Source organism: Jatropha curcas, chromosome 1 (assembly GCF_041381405.1).
Source record: "Jatropha curcas cultivar XTBG-Jc1 chromosome 1, XTBG_Jcur_1.0, whole genome shotgun sequence".
Taxonomy (NCBI): Eukaryota; Viridiplantae; Streptophyta; class Magnoliopsida; order Malpighiales; family Euphorbiaceae; genus Jatropha; species Jatropha curcas.
This window is the reverse complement of record NC_143151.1, coordinates 20,086,234-20,097,109: the sequence shown is the minus strand read 5'-3', so window position 1 is coordinate 20,097,109 and position 10,876 is coordinate 20,086,234. Positions and strand designations below refer to the sequence as shown.

Below are 10,876 nucleotides of genomic sequence, written 5' to 3'. Positions count from 1 at the left end.
CCTTTTTCCAGTCGAACAATTCCGGCAGCAAGATTTTGGGTATATAAATTTAATTTTTAGACTATTTTTAGAATGTTTTTCTTAGTTTTGTGATTAGCTAATTTATTTTGCATTGATTTAATTCTAGTATAATTCCATTCGTGTTGATTTAATTAAGGAACCTTGATAATGATATATTAATAGGATTAAAGTGTAGATTAAGGTAGTTTAGATATAATGTTATTGTATATTATAATTTTGGTTGTGTGGGGATGTTGAGATTGAAGGAGGATGGGAAAAATTTTATTTGATTAATTGCCCGACGGATGGGCCGTATGGATTGAGTTGAATATTTGTTAAATTGTTGATATTTTAACAGGTGGATAGTCTAATTTTTAGGGGAGATGCTGTCGAAATTTCGGTAGAAAATAAAATTAAGTATAAAAATTAAATTACTTATAGAAATTAAATTATTTATAGAAATTAAAAATATAGAATAAGAGTATTAGAGTGATAAATAAATAAAGAAACCCAATATATATCTATAAATATATATAGTTTAAATTAATAAGTGAATTAAATGACTGGTAACCAAAATTAGTAAACGAATATGAAATAGAATCTTCAAATTTAAAATTCTTACTTAGAATTTTATTGTTTATTTTAGAGGTTTATAAAATTTCGAAATGCGAGGACAAAGGCTGGAAGCACGTGGCTAGAAAGGCAGTCCCTTTAGAAGACAATAAAGATTTGTGAGTAGTGTTAGATAATTCGCCTCATCTGCCTGCATTCATGCATTCATGGTTAAATGTTATCATGCATTATCGCCATATTGTGATGCACTATTTGTTGATATTAAATATTGCTTGATTACTTGTGCTGTGATATTGTTGTGCCTTGTTTGTGTGGAATTAGGATGAAGTGGGTCACCATGGGTTTGTGAGACTGTTACTGTATATGGATCTTGATACTGATTACTGTTAGTCGGATAAATGGGAGATCGGCGCCCCCGTGTGCACCTACTGTTACCGTTACTGTTAACCACAGGTTGGCTTCTTTATTTGGGCGCACCGGATAATCTAGGTTTGATCGCAGCCCGCAGGGTGGCCTACTGTTGTGAGCGCCTGATGATCTAGATTTGAAGGAGACGACCGGGTTGCCTCCTGTTGGTATTTTAAAAAAAAAAACAGAGAGAATGGAAAAACAATGAGAGGGCTGGTCAAGTGAGGATTAGACCGGTCGGCCAGAATAGGGGATCGGCTCCCTGGTGCACATGTGAGAGGATGGGCCATGTGGGAGGACGGCTCGTCGGGGGTTTCGGTGACTCCATTGACTAATTTCCACGTGATGTGATTATATGAAGGTGATAATACTTGTGATTGTTGTTGTATTGCCATTTGTGTGACAAACTGCATGATCATATAATTAAACGGTAACCAGATAAAAATATTTTCACATCTGTGTGATTGTGTGGGGTGAGAGGGTCATCTAACCCTACTCATTGAGTTTGGCGCTCATCCTTGCCTACTTTTTTTTTTTCCAGATAATAGAAGAAAGAAAAATCCTATGGAGTTGAGACAATAATTATAGAAGATTGTTAATGATAGAAATGACGATGTAAATGTAAAGGTAGAGTTCCGCAATTGTATTCCAGTTGGGTTGTAAATGAATAATAAAAGTCCATATTAAATATATGAACTGTATTAGTGATACATAACTGAAATAAATTATTGGGCTTGCATCCACAGTTATGAATAGGAAATGACGTTTGCATAATATAGGCTTACTACGGGCTTCGGGGGCCTTAAGCCCACCCAGATCCTAGTGCCGGTCCGGCCCATGGAAACGGGTCGTGACAAAGTTGGTATCAGAGCATTAAGTTGGGCCTTAGGAATCAATTGCGGAACATAGGAAATTGAATATAAAACTCCTACGTTGGGATCGGCCGTAACCAACTAAGGAGAGACACTAAATAGAAAACGGTCTTGGTGCAGGTGGACGCACTGTGCACTAAGGCGGTTACAAAATCATAAATAAAATAAATAATGATAATAAATACATAAATAAATGGGGAAAAATAATTATATTAACAGTTAATCAAAGCTTTGAAACGCAGGAGAAATTAGAAGGAAGTGCAGTGGCCTGATCAACCAGTGTACTCTTTCTAATGGAAACTGTGTCCTTAGCTTAAAAATTTAAATTTTCTTCTATGGAATAAATAATTCAATAATGTAATTATGTAAGAAAATAAGTGATATATGATTAATAGGTTGAAGTTAAATGATAAAAGCATGCTAGTGTATTTATGTTGAGAATGAGTTGTTAGTGTTAATTAATAAGAGAACTAGATGATTCGGATTCAAGGACATTAGGATGTATGTAATTAGAGTATTGATTTGAACATATCTATTTGATGAAGTTTATGTGATATTGGTTGGTGGAATTTATTATGGCTATTGAGGTAAGCATTTTTCTGGATGGAATATATACATTGGTGTCATTACAGAAATAATATTTATAAGGTGTAAATACTAAATGAATTGGTGTGATTTGCAATAGTAATTGATGATGAGTAATTTTTGTTGTACAAAATAATGTTGGTGGAATTATTTTATGAAGTGATTTTTAATTATGAGAAGTGATTTTTAATTGTGAGAAGTAATTTCTGCTTGATGGAATGAAGTGTTATTGTGGTGTTCATCAGCTATTTCTTTTTAAGTGTATGAATACAGGGAATAATATAAATTATTGTGGTTATAAGAAAAGTACATTGTGATTCTTAGGAAGAGATAAATTGCTTTATATAAATGATGATGGAGATTGTGTGGATTGTGGCACCTTATGGTTTAATAAGACGTGATTATGAGTTAAATGCAACGAGATTTAGCCTTTTTATGTATAAATAAGGACTATTGTTTAATGAGAGATTCTATGAACTGAGCAAAAGTAAATGACTTATATTAAGAAATTAAGATAATTATGTTATATAAATAGTGAACCATGATAGTTAAGTGAATTGATGAATGATATGGGACATTAAGGGATAATTGTCCTATTATTGACTTGATGTTATACCAATGAATTAGATAAGTAAGAATGGAGCTAGTTCTGTTCTTGTATGGATATTAAGAAAAGAATTCATTACAGAAATATGAGGAGTATAGATTAGTATGGTTTAAATGAGGATAATTAGTATTTAGAGTTTTGATAAATTAGGAATCACTATTATTAAGAGTGATTAGAATAGAGTAATGATGTATCAGGGGATCTAAGATAAAAATTTGTATACTGTGAGATTTCATGATTATGGAAAAAAAAAAAATTGTGGTTCATGTTGATTTCACTAAGCTTGTATGGAAATAAATTCTAAGCAAAAATAATTTAGAGTCTATGAGTCATCATTACTAAGATAGAAAGATTTGCCGATAGTAATGACAATATTTGCGAGTTGTAGAAGCTTTATGAGGCTATATGAGGTATCTACAAAAGAAAAAGGACCTAATCCTAAGGACATTCAGGGATATAAAGGGGTGTGTGGTAGAAAAATGATAAGTTGGGTAATTAAATTGAATCGTCTACAGAATTATAAAGGTAGTGTATACAATTAAGGGATAATTAGTATGATCCAGGAACTAATACAGTGAGAGTTTAATTTGTAGTAAGTGTATTAGATAGGGTAGAACTAAGATCCTAATATATGTAGGATATTTAATAAGGCAGACTAAGTTTAAGGACCTCGTATAATAAAATAAGAGTAAAAGATAATAAAGGAAATTAATGATTTTGGAATTGAAACGCTATTAGGCAGTAATTATATATATATATATATATATATATATATATATATATATATATATATATATATATATATATATATATATATAAAATGTGGCTATTGAAGTAAGTAAGCTATTCCTTTGTGTGCTTAAGATAAGATATATGTGAAGGTACATTATATTTTTTATTGTAATTGAATTTAGTAGTATATGTAGTATGAAATTTAGTTAGGCTTCTTAATAATTTAGGTGGATAATAGCCATTATAGTTGAATGTTGAATTAATACTTAAGAGTAAGAATATTTGGTAGAAATAGGAGATACTGAGCAAGTACAATATGGGTCCTAACAAAAAAAAAAATCTATGTATATATATAATAATACATGTATAAATAAATAACATAATAATAAATCGATAAATAGATATAAAGATATATATAGAATAAAAGAAAATAATAAAAAGTATATGTGACATAAAATAAGAATAATGATAATAATAGTAATAGTAACAGTAATAATGATAATAATAATAATACTAACGAAATCTATAAGGTATAATAATAATTTACGAGTTATATCGACCGAATTTATATATGGAGCCTATCGATATACTATGTGTAAGTGCCAAGTGTTGTGCGTAAGAATAATTGAGAATAAGAGTTGTTAAAGAATCATATGACTATGATTGTGAATAAATATAATTTCTTGATGTAAAGTAGTTAAAATAAGAAATTCCTATTACTTAGTGTAATTTTGTAAGTTACTTATTTTATTGGATGGAGAAGGAAAGTTATAATTATGATCTTAGTAGAACATAAAGGTATTTGGAGCATTTTCATTTAATAATAAGCCAGTGAGGTCTTAATTTATGATTCATTTGGAATATTGTAGATTTGTGTAAGAACAAACCAGTGAATTTGGGATAATTTTTGCGAATTTAGTAAGGAAAATACACACAAGTATTCGAGGATTGAAAACATAAACTATAAGATTATTGGATGGGTAACGAGATGGTTAAGATTACATCTTAATTATGTTGGAATGCCAACTCATGTGTGTCAGTTAGATAAATTATTATTTTAAATTACCTATGGAGTGATCGAGGTACCAATTAAGGTGAGAATGATTGAAATATAATTTGGAGTCAATGTAAAAACCTATTCCGAATTTCTTAGTAATTGGTAGCAATTATGATTGAATGAATATAATGTGTTATAGATGGCAATTTACGATATATCTTGTGGTTTAAGGGAATACTTCATTAGTTAAATCCATTCGAGGACTGGTACATTGTAATTCTGATGTGGAAGGATTCAATGAGGTATTAACCTTGTTTGAGTACAGAATATAGAGGGAACATAATTAAGGTTGAGGATATTGTATTAGGTATAAATTTTACAAATTTTGGAAGTGATAGACATTACGATAGGCTTGGAGAAAAGGAATAACCCAATAATATTATTATCTGAATATTCATAGGCATTCATGGGATTAAGAATAAACTTAAAATACAGGACATAGTTAATCAGGAGTTGGATAATAGAATGGTGTTTGCAAATTTTAGAAAATAAATTAAGAATTATCCGGCATGGCAACAGCTTACCTGGCTAGTTGCATAAGTTCTTGTCATAATTAGTTAAGAAATGGTATGGTATGACAAATTGGAAAGAGGAATACAGAAGTCAATAACTAAAATAGGGACTTGATTGTGAATTTAAATTCTCTCTATATAGTTGATGTACTACTTGTTTTTATGGGATTCTCGTTAGTAGGATTTGAAGAGAGGTTGTATATCTATCTTTCGTTGGAAAATGGTGAAGTTGACAAATGAGTGATGAGCTTGGGATAGAGGTTAGGATCTCCTATCTGTTGATAGCAACTAGCTAGAGAAATGTCATGATTTTGTTTGATATAAGCTTGTAGTAATACCATGACTTTGTTCTCTTTAATTGGAAAGGATTAAATGGTACTTAATGGTAGAACTTGATGATAATCGAAAACCTCCTTGAATTGGTAGCAACCATCTTATCTAATTATAAACTTCTTCCATGATTATTGGAGCAATGATATTAATATTTGGAATTTATGGAAAATGGATGAGTCAGCATGTAGGTTTTGAATTTTGAAATACGGATTCTAAATTGGGATAGTAGTAAATTTGAATATGTGGATTCTTGTATCAGAAGACTTAATACTTGGTTTGTGTATGAGCGTCTTATTGAGTGATAATCATTGCCTACAATAGCTAGTGAAAGGTAAATGAGGCGATACATCAATGTAGGTTTCATGATATATAGCCAATTAGATTAATAACTCTTACTTGAAAATATGTTATAAGGGACTTAAATTCTTACGTGTAAAGGTGAATATTAGTGTCGAATCTGTGCTTGGGGTTATGAATATTTGACTTGAGTTGTGTGCTTGGGGTTATGAAAATTTTACTTGATTTGATGACTTGTAGATACAGTACAACTCAAGTTTAAATTAACAATGGTAATAAGGTAGATAACTTTGGGGATGGATTCATCTTATAATCATCCTACCCTCCCTATATATTAGATTTTCTCCTTAGGTCTGTTCATTGGTTTATCTTACTTAATAAATTTAATAAAGAAATTAGTTTCGCCGCTCTGACTAACGAACTCAAAAATATTTACCTCATCGTCTTGATTCACCCTTCTAGCTGCTTAGAAGGATAATTATTCTCCTGAATGTGAATGTCATAACTTTTAGCATTTGCAGCATTATGTGAGAAGCACAACCACCATTGTCGTAAACAACTGTCGCATCCTATTTTCTTGTTATTTTCAAAATTCGAGGACGAATTTTCTTATAAGGGGGGAAGACTGAAATAACCCGAATTTTTATTTTCAAAGATTTTTCATTTAAATTTAATAAACTGACAGCGTGGAAAATGTATCTAATTATTTAAATGCAAATTAATAATTCGTACAGTGATAAACCGAATCCAAAACCAATTGAAAAGTCAAAAAAATCAAGTAAAAATCGAGATTTGGGCTGAATCGAACCGGAATCGAACCGAACCAGCCGAAACCCACCCAAATCACATCTAGAACCCTCTTCTCCCCCTATTTCCAGCGCATACTTCACCCTCCCCTACACCATTCTATGCCTCCACCTGTACGCAGCACCACCACAGCCTTCTCCTCCACTTTCTTCTTCTTCTTTTCTTTCTTTTATTTTCTTTCTTTCTTTCTTCCTTTCTTCATTGCGCTTGCATTTCTGGTGAGACAGAGCAGCAGAGCCGCGCCACCCACGCCATCGCGCGCCACCGGTGCTCCTCGCCGCAACTGGCCGCCGCAGCAGCTCCGCTAGCAGTCCCGCCTTACCCTCGGCCAGATCGTGCAGCGCCAGCTCCTCCTCTAGCTCATCGCGCCACCTGCTCGCAGTTCCGGTGAGCGCAGCAACCTGGTTTGGTCGACTCAACGCCATTGCTCTCACTTGCTCTTAGTTCCGGCACACGTAGCTCCCTTTTTCCAGTCGAACAATTCCGGCAGCAAGATTTTGGGTATATAAATTTAATTTTTAGACTATTTTTAGAATGTTTTTCTTAGTTTTGTGATTAGCTAATTTATTTTGCATTGATTTAATTCTAGTATAATTCCATTCGTGTTGATTTAATTAAGGAACCTTGATAATGATATATTAATAGGATTAAAGTGTAGATTAAGGTAGTTTAGATATAATGTTATTGTATATTATAATTTTGGTTGTGTGGGGATGTTGAGATTGAAGGAGGATGGGAAAAATTTTATTTGATTAATTGCCCGACGAATGGGCCGTATGGATTGAGTTGAATATTTGTTAAATTGTTGATATTTTAACAGGTGGATAGTCTAATTTTTCGGGGAGATGCTGCCGAAATTTCGGTAGAAAATAAAATTAAGTATAGAAATTAAATTACTTATAGAAATTAAATTATTTATAGAAATTAAAAATATAGAATAAGAGTATTAGAGTGATAAATAAATAAAGAAACCCAATATATATCTATAAATATATATAGTTTAAATTAATAAGTGAATTAAATGACTGGTAACCAAAATTAGTAAACGAATATGAAATAGAATCTTCAAATTTAAAATTCTTACTTAGAATTTTATTGTTTATTTTAGAGGTTTATAAAATTCCGAAATGCGAGGACAAAGGCTGGAAGCACGTGGCTAGAAAGGCAGTCCCCTTAGAAAACAATAAAGATTTGTGAGTAGTGTTAGATAATTCGCCTCATCCGCCTGCATTCATGCATTCATGGTTAAATGTTATCATGCATTATCGCCATATTGTGATGCACTATTTGTTGATATTAAATATTGCTTGATTACTTGTGCTGTGATATTGTTGTGTCTTGTTTGTGTGGAATTGGGATGAAGTGGGTCACCATGGGTTTGTGAGACTGTTACTGTATATGGATCTTGATACTGATTACTGTTAGCCGGGTAAATGGGAGATCGGCGCCCCCGTGTGCACCTACTGTTACCGTTACTGTTAACCACAAGTTGGCTTCTTTATTTGGGCGCACCGGATAATCTAGGTTTGATCGCAGCCCGCAGGGTGGCCTCCTGTTGTGAGCGCCTGATGATCTAGATTTGAAGGAGACGACCGGGTTGCTTCCTGTTGGTATTTAAAAAAAACAAAACAGAGAGAATGGAAAAACAATGAGAGGGCTGGTCAAGTGAGGATTAGATCGGTCGGCCAGAATAGGGGATCGGCTCCCTGGTGCACATGTGAGAGGATGGGCCATGTGGGAGGACGGCTCATCGGGGGTTTCGGTGACTCCATTGACTAATTTCCACGTGATGTGATTATATGAAGGTGATAATACTTGTGATTGCTGTTGTATTGCCATTTGTGTGACAAACTGCATGATCATATAATTAAACGGTAACCAGATAAAAATATTTTCGCATCTGTGTGATTGTGTGGGGTGAGAGGGTCATCTAACCCTACTCATTGAGTTTGGCGCTCATCCCTGCCTACTTATTTTTTTTTTTCCAGGTAATAGAAGAAAGAAAAATCCTATGGAGTTGAGACAATAATTATAGAAGATTGTTAATGATAGAAATGACGATGTAAATGTAAAGGTAGAGTTCCGCAATTGTATTCCAGTTGGGTTGTAAATGAATAATAAAAGTCCATATTAAATATATGAACTGTATTAGTGATACATAACTGAAATAAATTATTGGGCTTGCATCCACAGTTATGAATAGGAAATGACGTTTGCATAATATAGGCTTACTACGGGTTTCGGGGGCCTTAAGCCCACCCAGGTCCTAGTGCCGGTTCGACCCATGGAAACGGGTCGTGACAATAATAAATTAAAAAATTAATTAGAAATATTAATTTGGTCGAAACTCCTATATCGACACTTTCAGTTATTGCACCCATTGTTTTTATACTTATATATATATATATATATATATATATATATATATATATATATAGAAGAGGCTTAATAGGCTACACATCAGAAGATAATTCTCCTTTTTGAATAATATTAACTAAAGGAATAATTATTGTTACATCCCTATATTTATTGAAATACAACTAGTTTCCGTATATTTTCATTTCGTTATAACTTTCAGTCCCTCTATTAATTTTTCTCATTTTTTTCATTTGTCAAATAAATAAAGAAAGGTCAAAAGAGAGATAATTTAAGAAATAATCCAAAAATACCCTTTTTATTTCTATTATTTCCTCTTCTTACTCTAGTTAAGGATCCAGTGGTACTTTTAAAATTCAAGTAAAATTGTCACTACCGTTACACCGCCAGAACCATCACGAGAGTTGCCATTGTCATTGGGAAATATACTAACAAGCTCATTGCTTTATTGCCTTGGTTATGTCTCAGTAGAACTAAACAACATGATGAATCTCCTTCTCGCTACTGCTTTACCATTATCATTTTTGGTTCCGCCATTGTCGCCACCAGAATATACCGATGAGCCAGACCTTCTCTGAGGCTTTCAAGTCCAATCTATTCTCCCAAGAAAATTTTTTTAATAGGACTTTAATAGGATAAAGTATGATAAAGGAGGAAAAAGGATTCAGTATAGTTGAAGGATCACCATAAGACGATCATCTCATGGATACTGAGAATGAATCAAATCACACGATCAAGGGTGTAGTACTATTCGTAGTAGTGGTTTTTATTTATTGTATTAACAATCCTGCGAGAATGATTTGGAAGATCCAAAACAAAAAAAAGTGGTATTTGCTAGCAACATGGTAATTACTTTTGTTACCCTTATGAGGCAGCCTCTGATCTTTGGATTCCCATTGAAGGATTCAAGAATGGTTTCTGATAATATACAATAATAAAATATATAAAAGATTAATATAAAAAGGTATTATACTCCTAAATAAATTCTTACTAACAGATAAACAAAGATTCTTACTATCCTTATCCACTTATAATTATCTCTCTATCAATATAAATATTTTGAATCAAGCCTATAAAGGGCTAATTTTGAATTCTTCGAACCCTCAATTTCTAAGAGCTTAACAATTGGTGCGATGAGCGTAGAACACACCTTCAAACCCTAAAAACCTCAGCTTTTCCTCTTGGATATGATGGCTAATGATTACACTGATTATCTCAACATGGAGGGCCAAGGCAACACCTATGGCGGAGCAACAGAGCAACCCACATCAATTCTTCCACCAGCTACCAATCCCCAGGTATTGGCCGCTGTGGCCTAAGCTTATTCACAATTTACCACCGTGTTAAAATGCCTCCTGGAGACCCCCCACCGTATTGGCGAGCTGATACCGCCGACCAAACCAACAAATCCACTCCACCAAGAGCACAACATCCCTCCACCTTCACCTAAATCCCGAAGTCATTCGATATCTGAATGATACCATGAAGCAGAGTCGGAGGCAGGCCCAAGTACGACTATTCTCGATAGCGAAGAACTGAGTCACACCTAACCAATCTTGGATTGTGCTAATCTCCGGAACGTTGTCAAAGAGCTAGTTCGGAAGTGTCGAGAGACAGGAGAAACAGGGGATTATGGTCTCCTGCAGGATTCATCATTATCAACTGATATTTTGGGTGTAGCCGTTCCCCTAAAATTCAAGATTCCTACCTTCCAACC

The 10,876-nt window shown here is 33.5% G+C and overlaps 1 long non-coding RNA gene across 2 annotated transcripts; it reads left to right on the top strand.

Annotated features, from left to right (window-relative positions):
• Positions 1–6,896: 6,896 nt before the first annotated feature.
• On the top strand, positions 6,897–8,990 carry LOC149499109 (uncharacterized). Of its 2 annotated transcripts, XR_016322505.1 has the most exons (3): positions 6,897–7,284; positions 7,892–7,976; positions 8,772–8,990. It is a non-coding gene; the product is annotated as an uncharacterized LOC149499109 (long non-coding RNA). The 2 variants fall into 2 exon arrangements; XR_016322504.1 differs by lacking the exon at positions 7,892–7,976.
• The last annotated feature ends 1,886 nt before the right edge of the window (positions 8,991–10,876 follow it).